The sequence below is a fragment of the Carcharodon carcharias genome, chromosome 12, assembly GCF_017639515.1.
Source record: "Carcharodon carcharias isolate sCarCar2 chromosome 12, sCarCar2.pri, whole genome shotgun sequence".
NCBI classification, from domain to species: domain Eukaryota; kingdom Metazoa; phylum Chordata; class Chondrichthyes; order Lamniformes; family Lamnidae; genus Carcharodon; species Carcharodon carcharias.
The window spans coordinates 67030608-67050800 of record NC_054478.1 but is presented as its reverse complement, the minus strand read 5'-3'; the positions used below and the strand labels follow the sequence as shown (position 1 = coordinate 67050800).

Below are 20193 nucleotides of genomic sequence, written 5' to 3'. Positions count from 1 at the left end.
TCTAATATTTCCTCCCCAAATCCCTCTGCCTCTCTTCCATGCTTTCCTCCTTTAAGATACTCCTTAAACTTACCTCTTTGACAAATCTTTTGGTCATGTGCTCTAATATCTCATGTGGCTTGCTGTTAAATTTTGTTTGATAATGCTCTGCTCAGTGCCTTGGGACATTTCATTGCGTTAAAGGTGCCGCACAAGTACAAGTTTTTGTAGTTGCAAATTGAACCAGATTGTATCAAAATCATGACTCATCACATCTGCTCCAACTCATTCTTTTCCATGACTCCAAAACTCTGGATTTTGGGGGATGGGGCGAAAAAATGCATTAAAAACTTTTAGCATTCCTGGTTCAAACACTGGCCGGTGAAAAAAACCCGCTCAACAATTACCATTTAGCATTCCCAGGGAAAAACACACCAACATCACGCTCCGCTGCAATAAGGTTGAGCAGCTACTCAAATTCATTTCTAAGATTACACATAAATAATGACGACTTGGGGGAAGCAGCTATACTGAAACAATGCCTTTGCATTACTTTTTAATTAAGTTATGCCAATCTTTTTAGTGTATTTGTTCTAGTGCAACTAGAGATGAGAATGCTGGGCCAGGATCCTTTAGAGCTGAAATGGGTCTAAGAAGTAGCAGAGAGCCCCCGTCAGTCCTGCAGGAGGCCTTACAGGCCACCATTGGGTCATCCTTGCGATTGAGGTCCCTGACGGAAGCCCTGTCCGCCAGGGGCTGCCAGCAAATCCCCACCAGTTCCTCATGCTGCCAGCAATGCACCCAGCAGAGGCCCAGGATCATCCTGGAATGCCAGGCCAAAGGTGAACAAAGGCAGCATGGTGATCTTGGGTTGAGCATCAGAGGCAAGGGCAGGGGGGTGGCTTTCAGCAGTCACTCCTCCTTCTTTCCCTCCATCCCCACCCAGGAGGCCACTGGCAAACCTACAGCTGGAGTGTTATTGACAGTGTGTCCCTGCTGAAGAGCTCCAGGATTTTTTGTTTAATTCTTTCATGGGATGTGGGTGTCATTGGCAAACCCAGCATTTATTGCCCATTGCTAATTGCCCTTGCACTGAGTGGCTTGCTAGGCCTTTTGAGAGCAGCGAAGAGCCAACCACGTTGCTGTGATCTGGAATCACACAGACCAGGTAAGGATCTTGCTTTTTTTTTTGGAGTCAAAATGGGGTTTGCTGGGTAGCCTTTCTAGGGCCCGGGAAAGGTGCATGGCCTCCATTTAATCCCTGAGCCACCACTAAAATGGTGGGGGCTCAGAGATAATGGGTCTCAATTGACTAATGAGTCTAACTGATATTCCACTTGCAGCGGTCAAGAATCCCACGTCAGCCCATTCCACCTTAAATCTGAGGAGGTTTTATTGTTGCTGGGAGACCGACACTGGGCCTCTTCCACAATTAAGTGTGCCTGGTCATCACATTTCCCACTGTGATGGGCTACATTAAACCCAGCCCCTAGCTAGACTATTTCCTCCAGGTTTCAAATGATTTTGCTTTTATTGCTCATTTCAAAAGATAATTTGGCTCATAAGATTCATTCAGATAAAAGTCATTGGGCCAGGCAGGTTTCATCCATCCAAAAACACTCTATAAATGCCCCCAACCTGCCTCCACCCCCACTATCACAACACCAATGATTCCATAATTGTCATTCCAACAATGCTGCCTGGAAGCCCATTCCAAAACTTCATCATTATATGGAGAACTTTCTAAAATTGTCATTTATTAGTTTGGCTCCATGTCCTTCTTCCATACAGACACAGCTTAGTGTCAAGTTGTGTTAACAATTCACTTCTTTTTGTTTTACATGCTGTTTATCACATACATGTGTTTCCATTAATCGTATAAATGAAGCTGGAGATACTAATATCCAGATGTTCTGAATTAGGATTTATCTATTAATGAAGCAACGGCCCTAAGAACAATCTTTCCCAAACCCCCATTCTCAAACTGGACAAACAAAAGTTAAAAAAGTACAACTTGAATGGAATCATTTGTGCCTTGTTAAGCAGGATTACCAGGCCTTACAAAACACATTTGAATCAAGGGTTGCATAGTTTGAGCACCCTTGCTCTGTACAGTCACTCAAAAAGAAAATAAGCAAGCATTCAAAAAGTAGTTATTAATCTGGTTCATCGTACACATTCTGCAGTTTCATGGAAACCATGTCAGCACTAGGTCTATCCAATTTGCTTAATTTCCTGTGGAAAAGGTTTTGCAAAATTTCTCCTTATTGAAAGTAAATTAAATAGTACCCTTTGAAACAGAAATAAAAACAAAAAAACTGCGGATGCTGGAAATCCAAAACAAAAACAAAACCAGAATTACCTGGAAAAACTCAGCAGGTCTGGCAGCATCGGCAGAGAAGAAAAGAGTTGACGTTTCGAGTCCTCATGACCTTTCGACAGAACTTGAGTTCGAGTCCAAGAAAGAGTTGAAATATAAGCTGGTTTAAGGTGTGTGTGTGGGGGGCGGAGAGAGAGAGAGAGAGAGAGAGAGAGAAGTGGAGTGGGGGTGTGGTTGTAGGGACAAACAAGCAGTGATAGAAGCAGATCATCAAAAGATGTCAACAACAGTAGAACAAAAGAACACTTGGTGTTAAAGTTGGTGATATTATCTAAACGAATGTGCTAATTAAGAATGGATGGCAGGGCACTCAAGGTATAGCTCTAGTGGGGGTGGGGGGAGCATAGTAGATTTAAAAAAATTTTTTTTAAAAAATAATGGAAATAGGTGGGAAAAGGAAAATCTATATAATTTGTTGGAAAAAAAAAGGAAGGGGGAAACAGAAAGGGGGTGGGGATGGGGGAGGGAGCTCACGACCTAAAGTTGTTGAATTCAATATTCAGTCCGGAAGGCTGTAAAGTGCCTAGTCAGAAGATGAGGTGTTGTTCCTCCAGTTTGCGTTGGGCTTCACTGGAACAATGCAGCAAGCCAAGGACAGACATGTGGGCAAGAGAGCAGGGTGGAGTGTTAAAATGGCAAGCGACAGGGAGGTTTGGGTCATTCTTGCGGACAGACCGCAGGTGTTCTGCAAAGTGGTCGCCCAGTTTACGTTTGTTCTCTCCAATGTAGAGGAGACCACATTGGGAGCAACGAATGCAGTAGACTAAGTTGGGGGAAATGCAAGTGAAATGCTGCTTCACTTGAAAGGAGTGTTTGGGCCCTTGGACGGTGAGGAGAGAGCAAGTGAAGGGGCAGGTGTTGCATCTTTTGCATGGGCATGGGGTGGTGCCATAGGAGGGGGTTGAGGAGTAGGGGGTGATGGAGGAGTGGACAAGGGTGTCCCGGAGGGAGCGATCCCTACGGAATGCCGATAGGGGGGGTGAAGGGAAGATGTGTTTGGTGGTGGCATCATGCTGGAGTTGGCGGAAATGGCGGAGGATGATCCTTTGAATGCGGAGGCTGGTGGGGTGATAAGTGAGGACAAGGGGGATCCTATCATGTTTCTGGGAGGGAGGAGAAGGCGTGAGGGCGGATGCGCGGGAGATGGGCCGGACATGGTTGAGGGCCCTGTCAACGACCGTGGGTGGAAAACCTCGGTTAAGGAAGAAGGAGGACATGTCAGAGGAACTGTTTTTGAAGGTAGCATCATCGGAACAGATGTGACGGATTTCCAGCATCCACAGTTTATTTGTTTTTATCTCTGTGTTTAATTGACTGCCACTGCTCTTCAAGAAATGCCTACCTCCTTGAAGAAGTTCTGTTCCTCTCTGCGACAAGATTTCCGTTCCTCTCTTTTGCCCTGCTCACCTTCCTTGCTTTCCATTTCCCTCCTGGTGTTTGACAAGGTGTTTACTAAAACCCGCTTTCACAGCCATATCTCCTTTCTCAGTGACTGTCTCCATCTCCGACTTACCCCATGTGGATTTCAACTGAAATTCCACCCCTCATGTTTCGAACCCACCCAGGATTACAGGTATCTCCGGGACATAAAACGTTTCTCGGACTGCTGTTCCTGTCACATTCTGAAATCCAGACTCAGTGCCATGCGCCGCCATATGAACACACTCGACCTCTCCCTCCAGCAGCACCACCGTACCCTTTTTCAAAGCTGCACGTGTCCCCAGTTTCATTTTATCCTTCGGCTCATCCGACGCCTCAACAAGAAACTTTTTCTCTTTCTCTCAAGTGCTAAGGAACGCAAGCTCCAACAACTCATCAACACCAACACCCATCTAGGACCCTCCACCCCTGCCTGTCCCTCCGTCCCCACCCCATCTTCCAATCCCAACCCCAGCCGTGTATTCACTATACCCCCTGACCTTCCCCTCTCCGATGCTGAACGTTCAGTGCTCAGCAAAGGACTTAGTTTCATACCCTTACGCCCTCACCTCAATGAATTTCGGGCTCGTCATGATGCTGAACTCTTCTTCCGCCGTCTTCGTCTCCGGGCTCACTTCTTTGGGCAGGAGTCCTCTCCCAGTTCAACGGATCCTTTTACCTATCTCCAATATTCTCCCTCCACCTGGACCCCTCCCTCTGGATTCTTACCTTCTCTTGATCTTTTCATTGAGAACTGTCGGCGTGACATTAGTCGTCTCAATTTCTCTGCTCCTCTCACCCATTCTAACCTGTCTCTCTCTGAACTTACTGCACTCCATTCTCTCAGGTCCAACCCTGACATTGTCATCAAACCCGCTGACAAGGGTGGTGCTGTTGTTGTCTGGCGCACTGACCTCTACCTCGCGGAGGCTGAGCGTCAACTCGCAGATACTTCCTCCTACCTCTCCCTGGACCATGACCCCACCACTGAACATCAAGCCATTGTTTCCAGGACTGTCACTGACCTCATCTCCTCTGGGGATCTCCCTCCCACAGCTTCCAACCTGATAGTCGCCCAACCTCGGACGGCCCGCTTCTATCTCCTACCCAAAATCCACAAACAGAACTGCCCCGGTAGACCGATCGTCTCAGCTTGCTCTTGCCCCACAGAACTCATTTCTCGTTATCTTGACTCCCTTCTCTTTCCCCTTGTCCAGTCCCTTCCCACCTACATCTGTGATTCCTCTGACACCTTACGTCACATCAACAATTTCCAGTTCCCTGGCCCCAACCGCTTCCTCTTCACCATGGACGTCCAATCCCTCTACACCTCCATCCCCCACCAGGATGGTCTGAGGGCCCTTAGCTTCTTCCTCGAACAGAGGCCCGAACAATCCCCATCCACCACTACTCTCCTCCGAATGGCTGAACTTGTTCTCGCGCTGAACAATTTCTCCTTCAACTCCTCTCACTTCCTCCAAATAAAAGGTGTGGCTATGGGTACCCGCATGGGCCCCAGCTATGCCTGTCTCTTTATGGGGTATGTGGAACATTCCTTGTTGCAGTCCTACTCCGGTCCCCTTCCACAACTCTTTCTCCGGTACATCGATGATTACTTCGGTGCCGCTTCATGCTCTCGTCGGGACTTGGAAAAATTTATTAATATTGCTTCCAATCTCCACCCCTCCATCATTTTCACGTGGTCCATCTCTGACACTTCCCTTCCCTTCCTTGACCTCTCTGTCTCAATCTCTGGTGGTAGACTTGTCCATCAATATCCATTACAAACCCACCGACTCCCACAGCTATCTCGACTACAGCTCCTCACACCCCGCTTCCTGTAAGGACTCCATCCCATTCTCTCAGTTCCTTCGCCTCCGTCGCATTTGTTCTGATATTGCTACCTTCAAAAACAGTTCCTCTGACGTGTCCTCCTTCTTCCTTAACCGAGGTTTTCCACCCACGGTCGTTGACAGGGCCCTCAACCGTGTCCGGCCCATCTCCCGCACATCCGCCCTCACGCCTTCTCCTCCCTCCCAGAAACATGATAGGGTCCCCCTTGTCCTCACTTATCACCCCACCAGCCTCCGCATTCAAAGGATCATCCTCCGCCATTTCCGCCAACTCCAGCATGACGCCACCACCAAACACATCTTCCCTTCACCCTCCCTATCGGCATTCTGTAGGGATCGCTCCCTCCGGGACACCCTGGTCCACTCCTCCATCACCCCCTACTCCTCAAACCCCTCCTTTGGCACCACCCCATGCCCATGCAAAAGATGCAACACCTGCCCCTTCACTTCCTCTCTCCTCACTGTCCAAGGACCCAAACACTCCTTTCAAGTGAAGCAGCATTTCACTTGCATTTCCCCCAACTTAGTCTACTGCATTCGTTGCTCCCAATGTGGTCTCCTCTACATTGGAGAGGCTAAACGTAAACTGGGCGACCGCTTTGCAGAACACCTGCGGTCTGTCCGCAAGAATGACCCAAACCTCCCTGTCGCTTGCCATTTTAACACTCCACCCTGCTCTCTTGCCCACATGTCTGTCCTTGGCTTGCTGCATTGTTCCAGTGAAGCAAACTGGAGGAACAACACCTCATCTTCCGACTAGGCACTTTACAGCCTTCCGGACTGAATATTGAATTCAACAACTTTAGGTCGTGAGCTCCCTCCCCCATCCCCACCCCCTTTCTGTTTCCCCCTTCCTCTTTTTTTCCAAAAAATTATATAGATTTTCCTTTTCCCACCTATTTCCATTATTTTTTAAAAAATTTTTTTTTAAATCTTTTATGCTCTCCCCACCCCCACTAGAGCTATACCTTGAGTGCCCTGCCATCCATTCTTAATTAGCACATTCGTTTAGATAATATCACCAACTTTAACTTTAACACCTATGTGTTCTTTTGTTCTATTGTTGTTGACATCTTTTGATGATCTGCTTCTATCACTGCTTGTTTGTCCCTACAACCACACCCCCACTCCACTTCTCTCTCTCTCTCTCTCTCCGCCCCCCCACACACACACCTTAAACCAGCTTATATTTCAACTCTTTCTTGGACTCAAACTCAAGTTCTGTCGAAAGGTCATGAGGACTCGAAACGTCAACTCTTTTCTTCTCCGCCGATGCTGCCAGACCTGCTGAGTTTTTCCAGGTAATTCTGGTTTTGTTTTTCTTTACCCTTTGAAACAGTCTATTCTTGATAATTCAAAGTGAATAATTTTTATTTTAAGGTAAAATTACTGAACAATTATTAGTAGACTTTACACATGTAATCTTCTAGCTTGCATAATGAACAATCCAATAGCTCCAGAATAATCATGTTCCACACTAACATTAAACCACTTCTATTTTCATCATTGCAATCCTTATACTGTTCCTACTAACATTTCTGTATTGGATTTTTTTTAAAGTTTTAATGGTCAGCATTAACTGCTTCAGATAACAGTTGGATCGACATAATTTTTTCTCTGTTGTTGGAAATTAAGTTCTTGTTAATCTCAATGGATTTTACAACTGGTTAATTCTGTGTACTCAAGTTCACAATCCAAAATATCACTCAATTGTATAATAATTTCCTCAACTTTAAAAAACCTATTACATTGCTTCTCAATCTTCTGTTCTCTCTTGAGAACAAGTACCATAATTACCTTGATCATTTTTTTCCCCCACTGCATGGTCATTTAACATCATATGCAACATCTTAATTGCTAGGAAATTTTGAAATATGAAGAAATGTCTGCTTTATGAAGCAGAACTAAATATTTAATGGCAACATGTCTAGTGAAAACAGTAAATATCAGCTAGCTATAAATAATGTTAAAAGGTACTGCATCAGATACTTAAGATACTGAAAGGAGCGCTTTCAGGTCCAGATACTGTACCAGTCAAATTTCAACTAAAAAAAAGCGGAAAATATTGACACATTACCACAACTACCTACTACCAGCCCTGACAGGTGGTCAACAAGTGCTCTTGTATTTATTGAGTTCCAAGACTTGTGCCATTAAACACTCCTAGTTCTTTTTAGGGTTTCGATTGAATATCTTACTGGTTCACGATATATAGATGCAACATATCAAGTGAAGCTCTCTAGTTCTTAAGGAATACTGAACGAGATAGATAAATCTAAAATAGGAACAGCAATTTAAACCAGTGGGGTCAAAGTAGGGGAGAAGTTAATAAAGTTTAAATCAGAGTTACGATGCATGTATGTGAATACAGAGTGCTGTGGTTAATAAGACTAGTGAATTACATGTGCAGATTGCCATGTGGAACTATGATGATGCGGCCAAAACAGAGACCTGGCTCAGAGAAGGGCAGGACTGAGTGTTAAATACTCCTGGATAAAAGGTATTCAGGAAAGATAGGAAGGGAAGAAAATAGGGGAAGGGGTGGCAGTATTGATTAAGAAGAGCATTGCAGTGCTGGAGAAAGAGGATGTCTCAGAGGGATCAAGGATATAAATACTTGGCTGGAGCTAAGGATAAAAAATAGGTGCCATAGCTCAGTGTAGTCTATGGGCCACCAACTAGCAGGGAGGTTGTAAAGGAACAAACTTGCAAGGAACTGACAGAGGTGCAATAGTTATAATGGGGGGCTTGATTTATCTGAATATAGACTTCAGATAAGTCTATATCTTATAGACTTATAAGTAGAAGTGTAAAGGGCAGAAATGGGCAAGAATTCCTAAAGATAAAAACAAAAGACAAAAAACTGCGGATGCTGGAAATCCAAAACAAAAACAGAATTACCTGGAAAAACTCAGCAGGTCTGGCAGCATCAGCGGAGAAGAAAAGAGTTGACGTTTCAACAGAACTAGGCGAATCCCAGGAAGGGGTGAAATATAAGCTGGTTTAAGGTGGGGGGGGGGGGTTGTAGGCAAAAGCAGTGATAGAAGCATATCATCAAAACATGTCACAGGCAGCAGAACAAAAGAACACATAGGTGTCAAAGTTGGTGATGTTATCTAAACAAATGTGCTAATTAAGAATGGATGGTAGGGCACTCAAGGTATAGCTCTAGTGGGGGTGGGGGGAGCATAAAAGATTTAAAAATATTTTAAAATAATGGAAATAGGTGGGAAAAAGAAAAATCTATATAATTTATTGGAAAAAAACAAAAGGAAGGGGGAAGAAACAGAAAGGGGGTGGGGATGGAGGGGGGAAGTCAAGACCTAAAGTTGTTGAATACAGCCTTCCGGACTGAATATTGAAAAGTGCCTAGTCGGAAGTTGTTCCTCCAGTTTGCGTTGGGCTTCACTGGAACAATGCAGCAAGCCAAGGACAGACATGTGGGCAAGAGAGCAGGGTGGAGTGTTGAAATGGCAAGCGACAGGGAGGTTTGGGTCATTCTTGCGGACAGACCGCAGGTGTTCTGCAAAGCAGTCACCCAGTTTGCGTTTGGTCTCTCCGATGTAGAGGAGACCGCATTGGGAGCAACGAATGCAGTAGACCATCCCCCACCAGGATGGTCTGAGGGCCCTTAGCTTCTTCCTCGAACAGAGGCCCGAACAATCCCCATTCATCACTACTCTCCTCCGTCTGGCTGAACTTGTTCTCACACTGAACAATTTCTCCTTCAACTCCTCTCACTTCCTCCGAACAAAAGGTGTGGCTATGGGTACCCACATGGGCCCCAGCTATGCCTGTCTCTTTATGGGGTATGTGGAACATTCCTTGTTCCAGTCCTACTCCGGCCCCCTTCCACAAATCTTTCTCCGGTACATCGATGATTACTTCGGTGCTGCTTCGTGCTCTCGTCAGGACTTGGAAAAATTTATTAATTTTGCTTCCAATCTCCACCCCTCCATCATTTTCACGTGGTCCATCTCTGACACTTCCCTTCCCTTCCTTGACCTCTCTGTCTCAATCTCTGGTGGTAGACTGTCCACCAATATCCATTACAAGCCTAATGACTCCCACAGCTACCTTGACTACAGCTCCTCACACCCTGCTTCCTGTAAGGACTCCATCCCATTCTCTCAGTTCCTTCGCCTCCGTCGCATCTGTTCTGATGATACTACCTTCAAAAACAGTTCCTCTGACATGTCCTCCTTCTTCCTTAACCGAGGTTTTCCACCCACGGTCGTTGACAGGGCCCTCAACCGTGACCGGCCCATCTCCCGCGCATCCACCCTCACGCCTTCTCCTCCCTCCCAGAAACATGATAGGTCCCCCTTGGCCTCACTTATCACGCCACCAGCCTCCGCATTCAAAGGATCATCCTCCGCCATTTCCGCCAACTCCAGCATGATGCCACCACCAAACACATCTTCCCTTCACCCCCCCTATCGGCATTCCGTAGGGATCGCTCCCTCCGGGAGACCCTGGTCCACTCCTCCATCACCCCCTGCTCCCCAACCTCCACCTATGGCACCACCCCATGCCCACGCAAAAGACGTAACACCTGCCCCTTCACTTCCACTCTCCTCACGTCCAAGGGCCCAAACACTCCTTTCAAGTGAAGCAACATTTCACTTGCATTTCCCCCAACTTAGTCTACTGCATTCGTTGCTCCCAATGCGGTCTCCTCTACATTGGAGAGAACAAACGCAAACTGGGCGACTGCTTTGCAGAACACCTGCAGTCTGTCCGCAAGAATGACCCAACCCTCCCTGTCGCTTGCCATTTCAACACTCCACCCTGCTCTCTTGCCCACATGTCTGTCCTTGGCTTGCTGCATTGTTCCAGTGAAGCCCAACGCAAACTGGAGGAACAACACCTCATCTTCCGACTAGGCACTTTACAGCCTTCTGGACTGAATATTGAATTCAACAACTTTAGGTCTTGACTTCCCCCCTCCATCCCCACCCCCTTTCTGTTTCTTCCCCCTTCCTTTTGTTTTTTTCCAATAAATTATATAGATTTTTCTTTTTCCCACCTATTTCCATTATTTTAAAATATTTTTAAATCTTTTATGCTCCCCCCACCCCCACTAGAGCTATACCTTGAGTGCCCTACCATCCATTCTTAATTAGCACATTCGTTTAGATAATATCACCAACTTCGACACCTATGTGTTCTTTTGTTCTGCTGCCTGTGACACCTTTTGATGATATGCTTCTATCACTGCTTTTGCCTACAACCACACCACCCCGCTCCACCTCCCTCCTCCCTCCCTGCCACCCCCCGCCACCCCCACCCCACCCCCACCACCAACTTAAACCAGCTTATATTTCATCCCTTCCTGGGATTCGCCTAGTTCTGTCGAAGGGTCATCAGGACTCGAAACGTCAACTCTTTTCCTCTCCGCCGATGCTACCAGACCTGCTGAGTTTTTCCAGGTAATTCTGTTTTTGTTAAGAATTCCTAAAGTATGCTCAGAAGATTTTCTACAGTGGTATGTTTCCAATCCAATAAGAAAAGAGATACTACTGGACCTAGTTCTTGGGGATGAGATGGGCTAAGTGTCAGTAGGAGAATGTTTAGGAGACAGTGATCATTGTGTCATAAGGTTTAGGCAGACTATGGAAAAGGCCAATCCAGAACAAGAATAATTAACTGGGGAAAAAGCAAACTTCAATGAGTAAGAATGGATCTGGGATGAATAAATTGGGAGTCAAAAGTTGGCAGGGTGAAATAAGATAGCTGAGCAATGGGCTATCTTCAAAGAAGAGATAGTTCGGGCACAGTCAAGGCACATTCCAACAAAAGGGAAAGGTAGAGCGAACAAACCCAGAGCTCCCTGCATGACAAAAGAGATAGAGATTGAGGAGGAAGAAAAAGTATGTTGAACTTGTATAAGGCACTAGTTCAGTCTCAGTTGGAGTACTGCGCCCAGTTTTGGGCACTGCACTGTAGGAAAGATGTGAAGGCATTGGAGAGAGTGCAGAGAAAATTCATGAGAATGGTTCCAGGAATTACGAACTTCAGTTATAAGGACAAATTGGAGAAATTAGGACTGTTTTCTTTGGAGAAAAGAATGATAAAGGTATTCAAAATCATGAGGGGTCTGGACAGAGTAGAGGAGAGAAACTATTCCCACTCATGAAAGGACCGAGAACGAGAGGGCACGGATTTAAATGTAATTGGCAAAAAAAGCAACACGAAAAAAAATCTTTTTCACACAGCGACTTTGGAAAGTTTAAAGGTTTGGAAAATACTGCCTGACAGTGGCAGAGGCAGGTTCAAATTTAACCTCCTCCCAACTTGCCACCATGGGTGGACCTACCAGGAGCAAGAGCTCCCAATGGCACTGCTCAAAGGATCATAAGAGCCTCTCCACCACATCAAGGTGGTGATCCACAGAGAAGAAATATAATGCTTCATTTGGATATCCATTATTGGAAACATTTTGGAAAAAGGTCATTTCCAACATTTCATAATAATGTTTTATATTAAGCAAATGTTGGTAGAAGTCTTATTCATTATTGTAATTCTGTGAAGGTGTTGGGAGGAAGGAATGTTGCTCAATGTACATCAGAATATTTTGGGCAAAAACATTAATATCTTACAGCCAATAGTTTTTTTTAATCTTCTCACCTCAGGTTCACGAACGTAAGAACAATGTCATGGCAGGCGGATGGTAAATGCCAAGCTGTCCAAATCCCAGGGGGAAGCTTGAAATAACTACCACAACTATTTGCAATTTGTACTTACTTCAAGATGCAGGCTTTGAATTCAGTAAAAAGGCCACCAAAGTCTTACAGGTTTCTTACAAAACTGAATTAAACCATTATTAATAGAAGAAATGATTTTAAGCACAAACATAGATCTACAAATTACTATGATAACTTCTAAATCCCCTAATTAATCTAAACCCCAGTTACACCTCCATTAAGGCAACAGTGAGACATATAGATTTTAAAAGACTCAGGCAAAGTAACACAATACTTTGAACAGTCGAACTCAAAGTGATTTTTTCGCAGCTTCAGTTCCTTGTAGACAGTAGCTTGAGGCTTACGATGCTAGAGGCTTTTCATACATGTGCTAAAGCTTAGAATTCCTGCCCTTACACACAGCCTTCTCTCTTTTATACATATTTTCCCCTTTGAATGCAAATTCCCATTGTTTTACTATGTCTTTGGACTTTTACCTCTCTAATAATAAAATCTATCACGACTAATTTTACCAGTTATCTCTGGGAAAAATAAACACGCTGTTTCTTAACTTCTCCTGGCTAGGTGTAACATTTCACTTCCTCTTTTGAATTCAAGCTAGTCTGGTTTATTTAAAAATGCAAATGTTCCCTTTAAACTTTACGTTATAAAACTACCCCTATGTTTACTTATTTAACATTTCAAACCTAGCTTATCTTCTGATATATCAAAGCCTTCAGGCCAACTGCCTTTAATTCAATTAAGTCCCATATACACACACACACACACACACACACACACACACACACACACACACACACACACACACACACACACACACACACACACACACACACACACACACACACACACACACACACACACACACACACACACACACACATAGACACAGACCCCACTATTACTCTACTTTACAATAAATTACAATAACATTATAAAAATTATTATATCTTCCTGGTAACAGGAAGCAACCATTTATCCCCTTGAACTTGTTCCACCATCATGGCTGGTATTTTGATGGTTGTGGTTGTTGGAGGCCAGCAGAACTGCACCAACCAAATAAATACTGAGGTTACAAGAGCAGATCAGAGACTGGAAATTCTGCAGTGAGTAACTCACCCCCTGACTCCCCAAAGCCTGTCCATCATCTACAAGGCACAAGTTAGGAGTGTGATGGGATACAAAGGCAAAATACTGCAGATGCTGGAAATCTGAAACAAAAACAAAAAGTGCTGGAAAAACTCAGCAAGTCTGACAGCATTTGTGGAGAGAAAGACAAAGTTAACATTTCGAGTCCATATGACTCTTCTTCTTCCATGTGATGGAATACTCTCCGCTTGCCTGGATGAGTGCAGCTCCAACAACACAAGAAGCACGAAATCCAGAGCAAAGCAGCCCACTTGATCAACAACCCACCCATCACCTTCAACGTTCACTCCCTCCACCACTGATGCACAGTGGAAACAGTGTGCACGATATACAAGATGCTCTGCAGCAATTCCCCAAGGCTTCTTTAACAGCACCTTCCAAACCCACAACCCAAGGACAAAGGTGACAGATACATTGGAACACTACCACCTGCAAATTCCCCTCCAAGTCATACAGCCTCTGGACTTGGAACTATATCACTGTTCCTTCATTGTTGCTGGGTCAAAATCCTAGAATTCCCTTCCTAACAGTAGTGATGGTGTATAAACATTAGTTCAAGGCAGCGGCTCATCACTCCTTTCTCAAGGGCAATTAGAGATAAACAACAAAAATGCTAGCCTTGCCAGCGATGATCACATACCAAAAGAATTTTTTTTTAAAATCACCCAACTCTACCTGCCCTCCTTTGTCCCATTTCCCTTAATATTCTGGATTAACAGAAATCCTTCTAACTCAGATGTAAAACTAACTAACCTAGCATCAACTACTGTTTGCAGGAGAATGCCAAACTTCTATCACTCTTGATGTGCTTCTTAACTGCACTCCAAAACGGCCTGCCTATTTTTAAGCCATGTCCACACGTCCTCGATTTCCCAGCCAGCAGAAATAGATTCTCTCTGCCCACTGTCTTTGTTCCTCTTAATATGTTGAGAGCTTCAATCAAATAAGCTCTTAATTGTCTAAATTTGAAACTACAAACCTAGTATGTTTAATCTCCTTATAATTTCTCTTGGAGCACAGGTATCATTCTGGTAAATCAACACTGCATTTCCTCCAATGCTAATATATCCTTCCTAAAGTGTTTTGCTCAGAACTCAAACACAGTACACAACGTGTGATTTATCCAGGGCTTTGCATAGCAGTAGCTTGGCTTTTACTCCCTTGCATCCTAGTCCTCTAGATATAAAGAGCAGCATTTTTAATTAACCTTTTTGATTATTTTTCACGCCTATCCATTACATTTTTACACACAATGTATATTGACCCTCAAGTCTTTTTGGGCCTCTTCAACTTCAAGCTTTTCACCAATTGTTAAATATGGTGATCTTTCCTTTTCAGGTCCAAAATGGATTACCTCACACTTGCCTATGTAGAAATCTATTTGCCAGTTTTGCTCATTCCCTTAATTCTTAATGTAGGCTTCTGCTTACACAGCTTTACAATGCCATCTATCTTTGTGTCATCAACAAACTTAGATGAATGGCTCTTTATCCCAAAGTTGTTAATAAATACAGAATGTTGAGACCCCAATACAACCTTGCAGAACACCACAAGTCATATCCTGCCATTTAGAAGGCCTGCCCATTATGTGTACTGTTTCCTGCGGCTAACCCAACCTCCTAACCGACTCAATAACTTGCTCTCGATTCCATGAGCTTCAACATAAGCTGACAGTTTCTTATGAGGGACTATGAAATGTCTTCTGGAAGTCCATATAAACTACTCTTCTCCCCACTACTTTAATCATGTCTTCAAAAAAAAATCAAATCAAGTTCATCAGGTATGATTTACCTTTTACAAAACCATACTGTCTCTGATAAGTTGAAAAGTTTAAGGTATTCAGTATTCCTATATACACATTAGTAATTTCCTGACAACAGATGTTAGATCAGCTAGTCTATAATTCCCTGTCTGCCCATGATCATCCTTCCAAAATAGTAGAATTGTGCAATTTTTCAATTTCAAGGAATAGTTTCTGAGTTGAGAGAACTTTGAAAGAAAGCTGGATTTTCTCATTTACTTCCTTTAAAACCCTGGGGGGAAGAAACCATCTAACCCTAGAGATTTATCACTCTTTAGTGCCATCATTTTCTTCATTTCTGCTAATTTGCCAATGCTAATTTTGGCAAGTCCCCATCCCCAATTCGTTAGTTTCCTTGGGATGTCTGGCATGCTGACTTCTTCCTCTACTGTAAATACTGAGAATATAATTATTTAATACGTCACAATTTTCTTATTTTAATTTATAACATCACCAGTTTAAGAGGCCCCCTACATTCTTCATCAACCTCATTTCCAACCCCAAAAGCGCCCAACCCTCCCACCCCACTTGTAAAATGTTGATCTTGATATTCACTTTTTGTAGCTCTTGCAATGTTTTGTCACTCTTTGCTGTTCTTTGCATCTATCCCATTTGCCCGGATCTTTTTTCCCCCCATTCTTGAATGCTCTTTCCTATAGTATTACATTGACTCTTTAGACATTCTTTAGAACATTTGTCTTTAGACATTCATGACATTTTTTGAGCAAGTACAGCTCTTGCTGTTTAGGGATATAAACTGGTTCCATATCACAAACTATTTTTGAACACCTCCTAGTGATTGGCTGTCACTTTAGCCATTAACAGATTTTCCTAGTTTACAGTGGATAGCCTGTCTCTCACCCCGTTGAAGTCAGTCTTACCTAAATATAGAATCTTGGTAACTGTTTCATGTTTCTTCCTTCCAAGCAACTGTGAACATGATCATTGTATGATCTCTATTGGGCAAATGTTGATGCACCTATAGGCTGTTGACCAAATCTGGCTCATTACCACATCTAATATGGCCATCACACATTAGTTCCAGGATATATTGTTGCAGAAATTCTCCTGAACACACAAATTTGTTACCTGTCTAACATGAGCTAATCTATTTATCTCAATCTACATGGAAGTTGAAAAGTTCCGTTAAAACCATTCTGCCTTTTCTACATGGCTGTCTACTCACTGCCTTAATACATTCTAATGCTTTTCAGCTACTACCAAGGGGCCTATACATAACTTCATTTTAAGAAGGTTTCTAAAATTGTGTAAAGAGTAATAGATGCAGAGGGAGAGAATTCTGGAGAGTAGAGCTAAAGCAATTAAAAGTTATGTAACTAAAGTTAGGAAAAGGGAAAGGTCCATGGATACACAGAAAAGCTAAATCAAAGGCCAAAAGGTTGCAGGAGGCATCATTAGGCTAGAAGAAGTTGCAGAAATAGGTTGGGTGAGATTGTGAAGGCAGTTAATGAATGGGCTTTTAAAATTCAATGTTGTGAGACAGAAAGCCAGTACAGATCAACAAGGAGTGGAATATAGTGCAGGGAGAATATGAGCTTCGGATAAATTAGTGCTTATGGAGAGTAGAGGATGGAGGTGAGGACTTCAAAAAAATTGAACTCAAAATGATGGTTCAAGGTTTCAGTGACAGTGGGTCCGATAGAGCAAGAGTAGGAAAAAATTGTGCAAGTAAACTGCTTTAGTGATTGATAGAATATTGGGTTCAAAGTTTGGCTCTAAATAAGATGTTGAAGTTTTCTACAACTTGAATCAGTGTGCTTGGGAAAGTGATAGAGTCAGTGGCAAGGAAGAACAGTTTATTGTGGGAGCCAAATTCCATCTTCCTGTTGTTCAATTGGAGTAAATTGTAGTTCATCACAGCTTAACATCAAGCAGATAGGCTAATTATACACAGATAGTATTGAGATTGAGGAAAGTGGTAAAGACATAGGCCTGGTGCTGTTGAAATATATATGGCACCTTGACTGTGGAGTGTAGCTGAGGGATAGAAAGTGATAGGATAATTGAAGAGGGACATTTTCCCTTCTGACATCCCAGGTGATTGTGCTGGGGAGAAGGATCAAGATGGCCTGCAGTTATTGAAAGGCGAGGTAAAAGATGAAAAAGAGATGGAGGACAAGACAGCAGAGCATGAGAAAGTGAGAGCAACATAGGGAAACAGAGGCAGATAGAGAAGCACAGCTTAGATTACATAGGCCAGTGGCAGAAAACTAGGCATGATGAGGATGTTGAGAGGAAGCGATCAGTCCAATATGAGGGCCTGGCTTGAGGGCGAAGCCTCAGGGCAGCATTGGGAGAAGTCTGTTTAGGACCCAGCAGAGGAGCAGAATTTGATCAAGGGGGTGAGTGGGGAAGCTGGGTAGTTCATCCAGGGGAATGAAGCCAGTAACAGTGATAAGGTCTAACCTTAAACCAGAAAAGTAGTGGAATTCAGCCCAAAAGCCTGCAGAACACAGCCCAAGGAAACCTCTGGTTGTTGCTACTTAAATGCATGCAGAGAGTATAAAAGGGATTAAAACAAGTATACTCATGAGGGGAGTAACAACAATCCCTTCCTCCAGTGAAGAATGAGTTTAAAATCTTGTTATCCATCCCTCTCCCTATTATCAGGTTGATAATTTCAATCTAATAATGCTCTGTTATGATGTTCTTCGATGGGAAATAAAATTGCAGAAAGCACGTTATATTCCCGGTCAATAATCGAAACTGGACAGTTATGTAGACCCCTCGCCCCAAGGGGCCAGAGGGAATATAATTGAATAGCAGGCCGCCATTTAAACTAGAGGAGGAGAAATATACCAAAGGGAAAAAAAAGTCGCCTTGAGTTGTGCGTTTCCCAGGATTCTGGGCAGGCTCCTCTGCTTACCCTGCTGCAGAGAGAGATTTAAAACATGCTATTGTCATGCCTAACAGCTGTGACCACGTTTGCCTGCGGCTACCACAACTAAACCGGCATTCCATCCTGTGAAGTTGTGCAACTGAATCAGAGGGAGAAACCGGTGAACAAATAACTTGGCCGAGATTTAAGTTCTCGAGTTCATGAAGCAGATCCTGAATCGAAGTTATCTGGAGATCGAGTAAAAATGTGCTAACATTCCAAGTTATCTGGATGAGTTCTGCACAGCTAATGGAAGGACTCATTTGTCTAAAGTTGAAAATAGCTTTAACTTACCTTTTGCAAACTCGGAATTTCTATTTTGAAGAAGTCGACATCGATCCAAACTTTCAACCCGACTTTGCCGCTACTGAAGAATATATTCAACCACGGGCCTTGAGTTTAGCGATGAATAGGAAAAGCTCCCTGAAACAGTACGGACCCAGTTATGTTAGCCGAATTCAACCGGCATTGCTCTTCCGGAATTCCAATTTGTTTTGTCTCGATCGCTGGATTTTCCTTCGAGTAAAGGAGTTGAAAAGCTGCCGATCCTACCATCCGATGCGCATTTGTTGTGTTTTTCTCCTCCTCCTCCACCCCGTGGAGAGACAATCTCTCACTCTGATCAGTTCCAGGCTGTAATTAACAAACCCATTACCACATCATTTCCTCTTTGTCCAATTTCCCCAAGCAGACTCAGACACCGTCTATTCAGGCTCCACAGCGCATTCCTTTTCTGTTGCAAATATTGGGAAACCAACCCGGTTGCAAATTTTTAATCTTCGATATCTCTCATGATAAAGTTCATTGCGAAGTGTCTTCTTTTCAAATCTTCTGCAACTAGGAATCTATTAGCTTCCACTGACTGAAATTGTTTTCAAACCAAACTGGACCTTGCTTGTTATTCAGATTTCAATCAAATGATACATCTATCATACAGTACTACAATGCCTTTTCGATGTTTCTAGTTTTTGATACGTCCGTACTGGCAGATCTCACATGGCACTGCATACCTTAAGCAATAAAGGCGTCCTGGCTTGTGCCTATTACAGTATTATACAGTTGGTGTTAAAGTGCATTGGTATATCGTGGCTAATTAAGTCAAATTATGTTCTAATTAAATAGTATTGGGAATTTTTTTTTACCAGTGTTTTACAGATCAATATATCTTAATTCTACATATTTCTGTAAGTCATTAACCTTGACTATCTATCACGGGAATTAAAATCTTGCCCTGAAAATCATTTACCAAAAAAAGCATTTAGATGGTGCTATTCCCGAGCAAAGACAAACTTGGATTTTGGATTGAGAAAAATAAATCATTCTGTTTTTTGATTCTCATTTTAAAATAAAAAGTACAGTGGGACTATGAACACCCTTCCCCTTCTTCGTCTCTGGAGCAAAAAGAAACTACTTAGAAATAGCCACTTCGAACAAAGGATCTAAAATCCATGCTTATTGCAAAAAAAATACACTGCTTTGTTGGTGATTTGCTTGATTCAGTTTTTACTCCTTTCTATTAGTAGATGCCCTAGACTCTTAGGAATCCTGCCAGCCAGTAATAGTTCTACCCAGAATTTGACAGTGACAAGAGCATCAAAAGTACAGGGAGGCAGTTATTAAAGATGTCAGAGACATTAATGTCATTCTAAGTGGTGGACCAGATTTGGGCACATTCAATGGTGAGAGGGTTTGTGAGAGAGTGTCATGGGGTGGTCTCTTTCCAAGGAAGTTTGATAGTAGTAGAGTGGTTAGATGCAGATGAGGAAATGATTGGTGAGAACCCTGTTGATAGTAGAGACCTCAGATATCTGCAGATCACATATGGGGAGTGAGATAGGGAAGGAAGTTGACTGTGATGTGAGACTGTGTGTTTGGGTGGAAGTTGAATTCCCCAATATGAAGCTGAGCAGTTGCTCAGTGCAGAGATTGGATGCAGTCAGAAATGATGAAAGGGCGGATTGCACTGGGGGAGTGTGGGGGTCCAGGGAGGAAAGAGATAAGGAAGG

General features: G+C 43.4%; 1 protein-coding gene across 3 annotated transcripts in view; it reads right to left on the bottom strand.

Annotated features, from left to right (window-relative positions):
- The window catches only part of LOC121284934 (activin receptor type-1-like), a 166441-nt gene extending 147303 nt beyond the window's left edge, over positions 1–19138 (bottom strand). The window contains exon 1 of one of the 3 annotated variants that reach the window (XM_041200874.1): positions 18482–19138. The gene's annotated coding sequence lies outside the window, so the exon portion shown is untranslated. The remainder of the gene's footprint in view (positions 1–18481) is intronic. The other 2 variants (XM_041200880.1, XM_041200878.1) reach the window with 2 other exon arrangements.
- Between the last annotated feature and the right edge of the window lie 1055 nt (positions 19139–20193).